General features: G+C 38.2%; 1 long non-coding RNA gene across 1 annotated transcript; it reads right to left on the minus strand.

Moving 5' to 3' along the window:
* Nucleotides 1-851: 851 nt before the first annotated feature.
* LOC139682015 (uncharacterized) lies at nucleotides 852-10,979 on the minus strand. Its single transcript, XR_011699584.1, has 3 exons — nucleotides 10,724-10,979; nucleotides 4,963-5,075; nucleotides 852-2,240 (listed from the first exon to the last, which is right to left on the minus strand). It is a non-coding gene; the product is annotated as an uncharacterized lncRNA (long non-coding RNA).
* Nucleotides 10,980-11,786: the final 807 nt, after the last annotated feature.

Consider the following 11,786-nt stretch of genomic DNA (forward strand, 5'->3'; position numbering starts at 1 on the left):
CTCCAGCTCTGGGTGCAAGGGAAGTGTCCCCAAAAATCCCTGGGCATTTGGGCTGCCCCTGGCTGGGCTTGGCACTGACCACCTTCTTCTCAAGCTCCTCCAAGTGTGTTCCCAGTGAAAACACGGACTCTTCCCACCAGTGCAGATGGAGGGAGTGTTGGTGGCACACCAGGAATCATCCAAACCAGTCAAAGCCACCAGTTAAGGCCACCAGTTAAAGCCACCAGCCAAAGGTGCCACTCAAAGGCATGAGTCAAAGATACCAGTTAAAGGCACCAGTTCAAGGCCACTGGTCAAAGGCCACCAGTTCAAGCCATCAGTCAAAGGCACCAGTCAAGGGCACCAGTTCAAGCAATCAGTTAAAGGCACCAGTCAAGGGCCACCAGTTAAAAGCCACCACTCAAAGGCCACCACTCAAAGGCACCAGTTCAAGGCCACCACTCAAAGGCACCAGTTCAAGGCCACCACTCAAAGGCACCAGTTCAAGGCCACCAGTCAAGGGCCACAAGTTAAAAGCCACCACTCAAAGGCCACCACTCAAAGGCCACCACTCAAAGGCCACCACTCAAAGGCACCAGTTAAAGGCCACCAGTTAAAGGCCACCAGTTAAAGGCCACCAGCCAAAGGCCACCACTCAAAGGCCACCACTCAAAGGCCACCACTCAAAGGCCACCACTCAAAGGCCACCAGTCAAAGGCCACCAGCCAAGGGCACCAGCCAAGGGCACCAGTCAAAGGCCACCAGTCAAAGGCCACCAGTCAAAGGCACCAGCCAAGGGCCACCAGTCAAAGGCCACCAGTCAAAGGCCACCCCTCCACCAGTGCCCCCCCAGCTGCCCCCAGATCCTCACCAGGCACTGAAATCCTGGAGCACCTTCCAGGAGAGCCAAACTAAGGTTAAAAATCAACAGCACAACCCATACCTGGAGTCAAACCCCCTCAAAACACCCCAACAACAGCCCAAAACCTGCCAAGGACCCCCAGAAAGCCCAAGCCCAGCGGGTGGGAGGGCACAGACCTGAGCTGGGCAGGGGGAAGGTGGCACAGCAGCTCCCCAGGCACATTTTTGTGGGCTGTGTCATGCCCTTCCAGGGAACAATCCTGAGCCTCAGCTCGGGGTTAATCATTGCTGAGCCTCCCAATGGCTGCAGGAGTTTCTTTTCCAAAACTTTGGATCGTTTATGGCTCATCCATCATCACCGAGCAAGGAAAATGAGGCTTTTTTTTTTTAAAAAAAAAGACAAAAAAACCAGAATAAAAATACTAAAATCTGACATTGTAACAGCAAAAAAAAAAAAGGGGGAAGGGTTTTCAAGAAGAATTAAGCCCTTCACGAGGCTCTGAAAGAGTTAATGTGTTAAAATAGTAATAATAATTAATTTGGTTTGTCTAAATTTATTAAAATAGCAACAGCAATATGTTGGGTTTGCTGTCAATAACAGAAGGAGCCTCTGGGTTATCATTTTTTCCCCCCCAGGAGATCCTTTAGATCTCAAACAAGTTGCAGAAGTGAATTAAAGATAATGAATTGAAGGAAAATTTGCATTAGATCCAAAATTCTGGTGGTTTTCTGCTTATGTCGGCGGGTAAAAAAACCACCATCCCACCCTGCTCACTGCCAAGATGTTCCAAAAGCAAAAAAAAAAAAGAATTTATAGAGCTTTAATCAGCACAAAATTGAGACGAGGAAATGAATGGGTTTATCCAAAGGTGCAAAAGCAAAAAAAAAAAAAGTGAATTTATGGAGCTTTAATCAGCATAAAACAGCCCAGGAATTAAATGGGTTTGTTGAGGGTTTAGTGCAAGGAGCAGCTGCTGCTTCAAAAATTCAACAGCAACATCCAGGAGGCAGGAAAACAACTCCCTAAAAATCAGCTTGAATGGCTGAGGGTCCTTTCAGGGGGTATTTTATTGAAAATGCCTTTTGGGTCTCACTTTGCTCCGAAGGAACTTTCCCAATTTTATCGTTTTTACTGCAGGAACCGCCAGGATTTCCCAGAGTGAGGAACGTTGTGGTGCCCACCAAGGGCACCCAGTCCCCCCTGTGCCCGTCCCTGTGCCCCCCACCAGCCCAGGGGATGCTGGAAATGCCAACCTGTGGGGCACAACACCCCAAAAAACCTCCTGGCACAACCTGCAGGTGGGTTTTGGAGCCCATCGACCAACTCGCCCCGCGCGGGACGAGACAAAGGGAGTCACTTTTAGTCCCCACATTTCTCAGGCAAAGGGTCATTTCCATCCCTACAGAAGTGAGAAAATTTGGATTTTTTAATACTCAGTCCCACGTGATTGAGTCTACCTGGTTTAGTAAGAAAGAAAAATAAAGAAAAAATAAAGAAAAAATAAAGAAAAAATAAAGAAAAAATAAAGAAAAATAAAGAAAAATAAAGAAAAATAAAGAAAAATAAAGAAAAATAAAGAAAAATAAAGAAAAATAAAATAAAAAAATAAAGAAAAATAAAGTAAAATAAAGAAAAATAAAGTAAAGAAAAATAAAGTAAAATAAAGAAAAATAGAGTAAAATAAAGAAAAATAGAGTAAAATAAAGAAAAATAGAGTAAAATAAAGAAAAAAAAAGAAAAATAAAGAAAATAAAATAAAGAAAAAGAGTAAAATAAAATGAAAAAATGAAGAAAAATGAAGAAAAATAAAGAAAAATAAAGAAAAATAGAGAAAAATAGAGAAAAATAAAGAAAAATAAAGAAAAATAAAGAAAAATAAAGAAAAATAAAGAAAAATAAAGAAAAATAAAGAAAAATAAAATAAAAAAGAAAAAGAAAGTAAAATAAAATAAAAAAATAAAGAAAAATTAGAAAATAAAGCAAAAGAAAATAAAGCAAAAGAAAATAAAGCAAAATGTAAAGCAAAGTAAAGCAAAGTAAAGCAAAGTAAAGCAAAGTAAAGCAAAGTAAAGCAAAGTAAAGCAAAGTAAAGCAAAGTAAAATAAAGTAAAATAAAGTAAAATAAAGTAAAATAAAGTAAAATAAAGTAAAATAAAATAAAATAAAATAAAATAAAATAAAAGTAAAATAAAAAATAAAATGTAAAATAAAAAAAAGATGATGATGATGATGACAATAATAATAATAATAATAATAATAACAACAACAATAACAATAATAAATCATCTCCTACAAGTCCTCATTCACCATTGGCCTATAAATCATTTCAGCTCATTCAGAGCCTTTTTCTGAGTGAGACTCATTTAATCCTCAGCAAGCACATGAATTATTAGCATTTAGTAATTACCAAAAAGGAAAAATTGCACATAATGCCCCCATTACTTTTGCATTGCCAGTGAGATGTTCCTGCCCACCAGAGGCCCGAGAATGAGCATTTCTGGCTCTGTAGGACACACAAAACCTGCTTTGAGTGCACACAATTAAAAGCAATTAAAGGCTTTGCGTGGACAAATTAACACCAAGTTCTTGTGGCTGAGGCAGGACGAGTTTCGAGACATCAGGAAAAAAAATTAAATCAAATTTCCCAGCCAATCTGAGAATAAATCCTTCTTTTCCCCTCCCCAGGGTGGTATTGAAGCAAATAAAAAAGGGGAAAATACACTTTAGTCTTTACAGGATTTGGGAAGTTGGAGAGCAAGAGGAGGAGGAAAGGAAAGGAGAGAAGTGAAGCCCAGCAGAGGGGGGGTCTGACCTTACCGTGGTGGCACCGAGTGAGGAGGGACTGAAAGAGGCAAAAAAAACATGGAAGAGCAGCAAAATGCCCCCACATGGACCAAAAATGGACCAAAAATGGACCAAAAATGGACCAAAAATGCCCCCAATGGACCAAAAATGGACCAAAAATGCCCCCAAATGGACCAAAAATGCACCAAAAATGGACCAAAATGCCCAAATGGACCAAAAATGCCCCAAAAATGGACCAAAAATGCACCAAAAATGCCCCCAAACGGACCAAAAATGCACCAAAAATGGACCAAAAATGGACCAAAAATGGACCAAAAATGGACCAAAAATGGACCAAAAATGCCCCCACATGGACCAAAAATGCCCCCAAAAATGCCCCCAAATGGACCAAAAATGCACCAAAAATGCCCCCAAATGGACCAAAAATGCACCAAAAAATGGACCAAAAATGCACCAAAAAATGGACCAAAAATGGACCAAAAAATGGACCAAAAATGCACCAAAAATGCACCAAAAATGCACCAAAAATGCACCAAAAATGCCCCCAAATGGACCAAAAATGGACCAAAAATGGACCAAAAATGGACCAAAAATGGACCAAAAATGCCCCCAAATGCCCCCACATGGACCAAAAATGCCCCCAAATGGACCAAAAATGCCCCCAAATGGACCAAAAATGCACCAAAAATGCCCCCAAATGGACCAAAAATGGACCAAAAATGGACCAAAAATGCCCCCAAACGGACCAAAAATGGACCAAAAATGCCCCCAAATGGACCAAAAATGCCCCCAAATGGACCAAAAATGCACCAAAAATGCACCAAAAATGCACCAAAAATGCACCAAAAATGCACCAAAAATGCACCAAAAATGCACCCAAACTGTCCCATGTGGCTCCCAGACCCCTCCTGGGGGTCTCTCCGGGGTGCCCAGGCCAGGGATGCCCAGGCAGGTGCCCACGTGGTCAATCATCCCCCCCATTCCTGGTGCCCAGACCTTGGGAGAAGGCAAAGAATGAGCAGAGAGGGTGGAAAACAAGGACCTCCCATCAGCTCCTCCCCTCCTTTATTTAATTAACTTTGTACCTGCATTCCCCTCCTTTCCCCTCCCCTCTTCTCCTTCCTCCCCAACTCACCCCCCAAGCACAACCTCAACCCCTTCAACTGGGGCTCAATCAGCCCAAAGTGGGAATATTGAGATGGCCAATTTTTATTTTAATTTTTTTTTTAAGAATTCAGCTCCAAAAAAAAAAATAAATAGCCTGTTAGTTAAGCTAAAAAATAAATAAAAAAAATAAAAATATATATATATATAACCTGTTAGTTAAGCTGAAGGGCTGAGCCTTAATCAATAGTCCCGGGCAGGGCAGGAACAAAGCAGGTGAAATTTAAGCCTTTCTATCTGGGAGCTCCATCAGATAAAGCTCGACCTGGAGTTTGAAAGGAATAAAAAGCTGCAAAGTCTCCACGTAAATGAAGTTGTGCTCTGAGCTCCTCCTCCTGCCCAGGTTGTTGGACCTGAGAGAAGCCCCTAAAAAGTCACTGATTTCACTTTAAAGTTGGGCAGAGCCATTAAAAAAAAAAACAAAACAAACCAAACAAACAAAAAAAAAAAAACAAGAAAACCCACAAAAAACCCACAAAAATCCCCCCCAAAAACAAACAAAAAAACCCCAAAAAAACTCCAAAACAAAACACCAAAACCCCCCAAAAAACTAAACAAAAAACCAAACAAAAAACCCAAACAAAAACCCAAACCAAACCAAAAACCCCAAAAAACCCACAAAAAAACCCCAAAGAAAAAACTAAACAAAAAACCAAACAAAAAACCCAAACCAAACCAAAAACCCAAAAAAACCCACAAAAAACGCCCAAACCAAAAAAAAAAAACAAAAAACCCAAACCAAAAACCCCAAAAAACACAAAAAAACCCCAAACAAAAAAAAAACCAACAAAAAACCCAAAATAAACCAAACCAAAAACCCAAAAAAACCACAAAAAACGCCCAAACCAAAACAAAAAAAAAAACAAACAAAAAACCCAAACCAAAACCCCAAAAAACACAAAAAAAACCCAAACCAAAACAAAAAAAAACCCAACAAAAAAACCAAAATAAACCAAACCAAAAACCAAAAAAAAAACACCAAAAAAACCCCCAAACCAAAACAAAAAAACCCACAAAAAAACGAAAACAAAAACAAAAAAAAACCAAAAAACACAAAAACACCCAAACAAAAACCAAAAACAACCAAACAAAAACCCAAACAAAAAAACAAACAAAACCAACAAAAAAACCAAAAAACCCAAACAAAACAACAAAAAACCCAAACGAAAACCCAAACAAAAAACAAACAAAAAAGACAAAAAAACCCCAAGAAAAAACCCCAACAACAAACCAAAAAAACCCAAACCAACCAAAACTATTTAAAGCAAAATGTTCATCCCGAGTGGAAAACGGAATTTCCTGCGACTCCTTTTCCCCAAAAGAGTGAAAACGTTTTAATTCTTTTGTTTTGCAAACAAAACCTCTCAAAAACCAACATCTGATCCCATTTTGGGGCCAGTTTGTGTTTGGGCAATTTGAAATCTCGGTTGGATTTTTACCTTCTTATTAAAAATGTAAAATATTATAATTTTCAGCCTTTTTCCCTGTTTTTCAGACCAAGAAAACTCCGTTTTCTACACAAATAAACCACCACAAAGAGGGACTTTGAAACTTTCAGGAAAATCAGCTTGAAGTGACTTTCAAACACCATCATTGGCTGATATTTTAATATTTTAATTTTATTTATAACTTTTAACATCATTTTTATTTATAATTTTTAAAAATTTTATTTATATTTTAATATTTTCTTTTAATATTTTAATATTTTCTTTTGGTATTCTAATATTTCATTTTAATATTTTACTATTTTATTTTAATATTTTAATATTTTAATATTTTATTTTATTGTTTTATTTTACTATTTTATTTTACTATTTTAATATTTTATTCTAATATTTTATTTTAATAATTTACTCTTTTATTTTACTATTTTACTATTTTATTTTAATATTTTGTTTTAATATTTTAATACTTTACTATTTTATTTTACTATTTTATTTTAATAATTTACTATTTTATTTTAATATTTTACTATTTTATTCTAATATTTTATTTTAATAATTTACTATTTTATTTTAATATTTTACTATTTTATTTTACTATTTTATTTTACTATTTTATTTTACTATTTTATTTTTTAATATTTTGATTTTTTATTTTAATGCTTCAATATTTTATTTTAATTTTTAATAGTTTATTTTAATATTTTATTTTTAATATTTTAATATTTTATTGTAATGTTTCGGTATTTTATTTTAATATTTTAATATTTTACTTTAATATTTTAATATTTTATTTTAATATTTATTTTAATATTTTAATGTGCCTTGATTTGGATTAAATCAAAAGCATCATTTCAAGGAGGTGTTTTTTTTTTACATTTCTGAATTAAATTTCTTTACAGCAATAGCTCCTTTTTTTACATTTATTTTATTTTTCCTCATCATTTCATTCAAAGGTTGGACTTGATGATCTTGGGGGTCTTTCCCAACCTGAATAAATCTCTGATTTCTCACTCAAACTGTGTCCAACTCATTCCCTGCCTGCACCAACCTTTAATATTCAAGAGATTCAAGGGATTTGAACAAGAATTTCTGGGAGGTGCCACATTTTGAAAAGGTGAATTTTAATTTCCCTGAAAGGCATTAAAGCAATTTGTGCTCCCAATTAGCAGGGGGAGTAACTTAATTACTGGGGGAAATCCTTGGGTGGAATGAGGAGACTGAGCTCAGTTTAAATGATACTTTCCAAACTCTTGGTATTCAGAGGATTTTCTATATTTCTATATATTTCTATATATTTCTATATATTTCTATAATTTTTCTATATTTTTTCCATAATTTTTTATAATTTTCTATAATTTTTCTATAATTTTCTATAATTTTTTATAATTTTCTATAATTTTCTATAAATTTCTATAATTTTCTATAGTGAATGTAACATAATATAATATAATATAATATAATATAATATAATATCATATAATATCATATAATATAATGTAATGTAATATCATATAATATAATTGATATAATACACTTGATATTATATAATATAATTGATATAATATAATGAAATTTAATAAATATAATCTAATATAATAATATAATTCATATAATATAATATAATGTAATTGATATAATTTAATAAAATAAATACTATAATATAATGGAATAAATACTATAATAAAATGAAATAAATACTATAATAAAATGAAATAAATACTATAATAATATAAGATAATAAATATAAGATAATAAATATAAGATAATTAATATAATATAATATAATATAATATAATATAATATAATATAATATAATATAATATAATATAAAAAATAGATAATATTTTCCTGCCTGATTTTATTTGCCCAAATACCCAAAACTGTCTTAAGAGCTCAAATTCTTATCCACTAATAATTCATAACAATATTAATACTTCCAGAGTTAATAACAGCCAAAAATACAGTTAATAAGGCCCAATAATTGATGAATTTTCAGGGGGATTTTGAGCAAGTTAAAACAGGCAGCAAAGGAAGGAAAAAGGCTGAAGCCACTCCTGAATTTGCCAATTTAAAATTCAGTGTTCAAATGTTTAAAATTAAATGTTCAAATGTTTAAAATTCAGTGTTCAAATGTTTAAAATTCAATGTTCAAATGTTTAAAATTAAATGTTCAAATGTTTAAAATTCAATGTTCAAATGTTTAAAATTAAATGTTCAAATGTTTAAAATTAAATTTTCAAATGTTTAAAATTAAATGTTCAAATGTTTAAAATTCAATGTTCAAATGTTTAAAATTAAATGTTCAAATGTTTAAATTTCAGTGTTCAAATGCTGGTTTTTTGTGCACAGTCAGAGCAGAACAGAATTCCTTGTATAGAATCAATCAGGAAATTGAATCTTTTGTTCCAGAGGAGTCTGGAATAAAAATATTTCACTCACGGGGTTCTTTCAAAGCAAAGTCAAATCAGTTGAATTTCAAGCCTTGGAATTACAGGGGAAAACAGCAGGAAAAAAAAATATAAAAATCAGGAATTGTGCTCACTGAGAACAAGGGGGAGAATAAACTGGGTGGTTTTCCTTGGATTTCTGGCAAAACTTTCCAGAAAGGAGCTTTTAAATAACTCAGAATTTAAGAAGTCAAAGAGCTGGGACGAGTCAGAGAGTTTGGGACGAGTCAGAGAGTTTGGGACAATTCAAAGAGATTTTCTGGGATAATTCAAAGAGATTTTCTGGGACAAGTCAAAGAGATTTTCTGGGACAAGTCAAAGAGATTTTCTGGGACAAGTCAAAGAGATTTTCTGGGACAATTCAAAAATATTTTCTGGGATAATTCAAAAATATTTTCTGGGATAATTCAAAAATATTTTCTGGGACAATTCAAAGAGATTTTCTGGGACAATTCAAAGAGATTCTCTGGGACAATTCAAAGAGATTTTCTGGGATAATTCAAAGAGATTTTCTGGGATAATTCAAAGAGATTTTCTGGGATAATTCAAAAATATTTTCTGGGACAATTCAAAGAGATTTTCTGGGACAATTTAAAAAGATTTTCTGGGATAATTCAAAGAGATTCTCTGGGACAATTCAAAGAGATTTTCTGGGACCAGCTTTGTGTTCTTGGAAAGGAGGATCCTCTTTGGGCCCAAATGAAGGATAATTTTGGTGTTGGGAACTTTCTAGAAGGTTGTTTTGCCCAAGGGGTGGAGGAAGGAGGGAGCAAACATTTCCTGCTGCCTCCTCCGTGTCTGCAGAGCCCAAACCCCGTCCCTGAATCCCACCTGGAGTTCCACAAGGAGCCTCCAGGCTTACGAACCCCCTCGCCCCGATGGTCCCACCACCATCACCTCCTGGTGGTCCCTCACCCAAGGACAAGGAGGGGCTTTGGAGGTGCCTCCAACCCACAGCCAGAATTCACACTTCAAAAAAAAAAAAAAAAAAAAGAAAATGAAGCAAAACCTCCTTGTTTTGTCTTCGCTCCTCATTTCAGTGTCCGACTCCAGGCTGGGGCAGGACCAGGAGTGGAACCAGCACAAGGCTTAGTTAGGTTGGGTTTGTCATGCACCAAAAAAAAGCTCAAAAATAAACCCCTCAAACCAAGTCTGAGGTAAGAAAAGAATCAACAAACCCAACCAAAATGGCTCCTCCTGCCACGGGAGGAACTCGATGGCTCCGGCAGGGCCAGGTCGTTCCTTCACCTCCCCTTGGGTGAAACAAAAGTGCTGCTCCCAAAGTTCCAAATCTGCCTCTTGCCTTCCCTTTATCTGAGCCATCAGTTTGGGCTCCAAAGGAGCAGGAAAACCCCCCCCCACACAACTGGGCAATGAAACACATCGAAACGCTGCTTAATTAATAAACTAATTGAAACGTGGCAGTCTGAAAAGGAGCCGACAGCAAAGGCACCTTTGGAACCCTCCCTGCACCACCAGAGCTGCCCAAACCTCTTTTAAACACAAATATCCCCCCCTCTGAAATTTTAGCCTGGTTTTAGGTTGCTCTTTTTTTGGAATTTAAAGGAGGTTTTTGGGTGAAAGCAGCTCTGCCCCCACGACTCCCTCCTGCTCCCCTTCCCTCTCCTGCCTCCACCTGCCCTGACTGGTTTGGCCAGTTGGCAAAGGAACGTTTGAATTCATAGGGCTGCTCTCCCCCTCCCCCCATCCCAGCAGACAAAACCTGAGCTGGGGAACAAAACCCTCTTTAATCCACCTGGGGGGGGGAAAGAGGGAGGAAGAGAAAAGAGGACAGAGCCTTGCAGAGAGTGGAGTGGAAAGGAGAGTTTGGATGGAGAGGCAGGAAAGGCATTAAAGTCGTCGTTCTTCACGCCGTTCCATCCCTTTTTCCCGCAGTACCTGCACACTGTGGCTTCCCAGGACCAAGAACACACACACCCCAAGCAACTTCAGTGCTGGAAGCACAACCACCTTCTCCCAAACCAAGAGCAGCCTTCAGAGTGGGTAAAAAAAAAAAGGACCTGGGATGAGCTGCCACGCAAGAGTTTTCCTCTTCTGCGTCCGAAGGGAAAAGGTTTCGCCGTCAGAGTCGCACCAAAGAAACGGAGAGCAAATAGAACTGGACCTGGAAAAAACAACCCACTGCCCCCCACTGCAGGAAGGGCTGGGATAGAGCTGAGGTGGGAAAATCAAAATCAAAATAAATAAAAATAAACCAAGAAAGAAAGGAGCCCAGAGCAAAGGCAGGGCTCGGCTCCACTGGCGGCAGAGCTTGTTGGGGCTGGAATTGAGGAGAGACGGGAGAGCGTCTCGGGCTCGGCTTACATGGAGCCCTTGGGCCCTCCCTGCGCAGGTGCATTCCTGCCCACAGCCAATCCCTGCCCCTCTCCTGCCAACAGGTGTGTCCTGGCCTTTGGGAGCGGCCCAGGAGAAACCGCCTCGTGCTGCGCTTGGCCGAGCCCTGCTGGGCCTCTGGAGGGGCTGCAGAGCCCCCAGCCCGGCTCAGCAAAGCCTGGCATGTGCCCTGGGAGCTGGGGGGTGGCACTGACCTTCGGGGTGTGTCATGGGGTGGGGGGGTTGGAAGGGACCTTGGAGAGGTCACCTGGTTCCAACCCAACACTAGACCAGCTTGCTCCAAGTCCCGTCCAACCTGACCTTGGTCACTCCAGGGATGGGGCAGCCAAGGCTTCTCTGCCCAACCTGTGCCAGGGCCTGCCCACCCTCACAGGGAGCAATTTAGTCACAATATCTGATCTACATCTACCCCCTTCCAGCTCAAAGCCATCCCCCTTGGCCCTTGCAAAAAGTCGCTCTCCAGCCTCCTCGTGACCCCTTTAGGCTCTCCAAGGTCTCCCCACCCAGAACCTTCTCCTGTCCAGGCTGAACATCTCCAGCTCTCCCCCTCCTGCTACACACCCTCAAGTCCTGCCCAAGAGCTGAGGCCTAAGGGCACCCAACAGTTCAGGATGACAGTTGTTCTTCCCTCCCCCTCCCCACACCCTCCCATTGCAAACCAAATTCCATTTTCCAACTTCCAAACCAATTTGCTGAGCTGGTGTGTTAAAAGCCAATCAAATGGTCAGT

This window comes from Pithys albifrons, chromosome 22, assembly GCF_047495875.1.
Source record: "Pithys albifrons albifrons isolate INPA30051 chromosome 22, PitAlb_v1, whole genome shotgun sequence".
Classification (NCBI taxonomy): domain Eukaryota; kingdom Metazoa; phylum Chordata; class Aves; order Passeriformes; family Thamnophilidae; genus Pithys; species Pithys albifrons.